Source organism: Podarcis melisellensis (assembly GCF_964234715.1).
Source record: "Podarcis melisellensis genome assembly, chromosome: 13".
In the NCBI taxonomy this organism is placed as follows: Eukaryota; Metazoa; Chordata; class Lepidosauria; order Squamata; family Lacertidae; genus Podarcis; species Podarcis melisellensis.
In genome coordinates, this window is record NC_138545.1 from 51,819,453 (window position 1) to 51,822,194 (window position 2,742).

The following is a 2,742-nucleotide window of genomic DNA, read 5'->3' on the forward strand; positions in this document are numbered from 1 at the left end:
TCTCATGGAGGAGACACATGGAGAAGGCCTCCAGTGAAGATCGCAGGGTCTGGGTTGGTTCATATGGGGAGATGCGGTTCTTGAGGTATTGCTGTCCTGAGGGTTGACGCAGGGTTCGGTTTCCTAGGAATGAAGGTCAATGGAGACTGTGGTGTCATTGTGATATATGGTTTTATTAACACATAAATACAACCTGAGCATAGGATGGAGGGGCCCAAAGCATTAAAACAGAACTTGCTTCTGCATTTGGTTTCCAGGAAGGCCCCAAGTCACAGCACAGAGCAAGACATGCCCCTCTGTCCTCGGCTTCCAGCACCAGTCAAATTCTCATGGGCAGCCTCCCCCGACCTCGGCCTATTATTCTCCATCCTAAGATGACATGGCATCCAACCTGGTGAAGTGGGGAAAGGCCCACCCATTTGTCTGTATGGCAACCTTTAGGGGCAGGTAAATGGCAGTACTGAACTGGCCAACCAAGGACATTACCTTAACAAAGCAAGTGGCTTGGCTGGTTCATCAGGTTTCCCCTCATAGATACTAACCTCACATATACAGGCTCTATGACTATCATCCAGACTGAACACCACCACCTGTTACAGCAAAGCTATAACAATATTAATTTTCTACTGGAGAAATTCTTGATGTTTGCAGATGTCCATGTATTTTTGAATTATATCCCTGTTGTATGGGAATTGACTATTGGAGAATGAAAAAGGACTCTATGAGACCTTGTGGTTGCTAAGAGACTTATACTTGGAGCCACGTAGGATAGATATTCACCATCTATTATGTAATCGACTGAAGATTAACATCCCTGCTACATTTGTGCGTACTTCATTGATCTGGCACACAAGAGTTGCTATTTGCTCCAGATAGAGGAAGGGGTGTTCTCAAGATGGGGGTGCTGGTGGATAACACCCTACCATTCTGGTGAAATTTGGACTTACAGTTCTAATCTTCTCCTCCAGGTGTGGTGGAATGATTCAGATAGTCTGCACCCAGAAACCAGTGGAACCCAATGGATTCTTAAGTGCCCTGTTTTTTTCTTCCCAGCAGCTAGAGTAGATGACCCCTTTGAAGCCCCATCTCACCGTTTAACAGTGAGACCCTTCAGGCTCTTGAAATGGTTACCCCTGAGCACAATGTCTGGTGCTGTGGAACCTGCCCTGCACAACTGACATGCCCAGGAACTAAGGGCTGGGTACACCACAAGTGGCAGAAAGTGTGCTTTTAACCTGACTGAGCGCAAGTGAAACCATATAATCATAAAGAAGGCTCACTTCTCTGCCTCCATCTCTATGCCAATGCAGTGGCATAGCGTGGGTTGTCAGCACTTGGGGCAAGGCAAGTAATTTGCGCCCCCTAACCCGTGAATTTTAGCAGGGGGCAGAGAGCTTCAAGTGCGAGCGTGCGCCCCCCAGATGTTGCGCCTGGTGCGGCCGCCCCCCCCTGCACCCCCGCGCTACGCCACTGTGCCAATGCACAGAGTATGGGAAACAAGCAAGACAAATCTGAGCTCTTAATACGGGAGTATTAACATGAGTCAACAGGGTGATGCAATAGCAAAAAAAAAAAAAAAGGCTAGTGCTATTCTAGGCTACATCAACAGAAGTATAGTGTCCAGATCAAGGGAAGTAATAGACAGCCCCAAATCACTCTGGATGGGTAGATCCAGCGCTGTCTCAATATACTTTTGGGGGTAAAGTTTACTTTATTTTTATAGGAGTCTCTCAGTCTGATTTGCCAAAAGCCTGAACCACTTGGATTGGCTCAGTTTGGTTCAGGATCCAAATCACTGAAAAGGATGAGCCAAATGTCCTTGCTACGGTGTAAGTGTCAGTGAGCAAGGGTGCAAACTTGATTAAAATATTGGGGGACCCAGGTAAGCCCTGCCCCCACATAATCTATCACACGACATGGTTTACACACACCATTTGAATGGCAATGCACATCAACTTTGGGGCTCCCCCAGCCCCTTCAAATGGTTTTTTTGTTGGGGGGGGGGGGCAAAGGGACCTTGGCCCCTAGGAGTTGACTCCTATATCAGCGAGTTAAGATTTCATAGTGGATTGTTCTGCTAGTTAGAATCATAGAATTATAGAGTTGGAAGAGACCCCAAGGGCCATCGAGTCCAACCCCCTGCCAAGCAGGAAACACCATCAGAGCACTCCTGACATATGGTTGCCAAGCCTCTGCTTAAAGACCTCCAAAGAAGGAGACTCCACCACACTCCTTGGCAGCAAATTCCACTGTCGAACAGCTCTTACTGTCAGGAAGTTCTTCCTAATGTTTAGGTGGAATCTTCTTTCTTGTAGTTTGGATCCATTGCTCCGTGTCCGCTTCTCTGGAGCAGCAGAAAACAACCTTACGGTAGGCAAGAACTACTGACCTCCATTGAGAAAGCAGCCACTGATACAAAAGGAGCAAAGCACGATGTGTGTTCATTTGGCTTTTGTGCGTATATGTGTGTGGGGGTGGGAGTGTCTGACAGGAATCGGAAAAATAACTTTTTTTAAAAAAAAACAACAACCCTAGAAAGGGGAAACCCACAACTCATTTTTTTCCCCTTCCAGCTGCGGCAGAAGCCAGCACTGAGAACTGAGAACATTTCTACCATTTGTTTCATATCCCAAGCTTTGGCCTGGGCGGTTGCTCATTGCAGTATTTCCAGGGAGGTCAGGTTTTGAGATTAGGGCAAGTACATTTAAAAAAAATAAATGAAAGAGTGGAAAGCAGAACCTG

At 46.8% G+C, this 2,742-nt stretch overlaps 1 long non-coding RNA gene across 1 annotated transcript; it reads left to right on the top strand.

Moving 5' to 3' along the window:
• Positions 1-1,487: 1,487 nt before the first annotated feature.
• Positions 1,488-2,509, top strand: LOC309355670. Its single transcript, XR_014162582.1, has 2 exons — positions 1,488-2,071; positions 2,351-2,509. It is a non-coding gene; the product is annotated as an uncharacterized lncRNA (long non-coding RNA).
• The last annotated feature ends 233 nt before the right edge of the window (positions 2,510-2,742 follow it).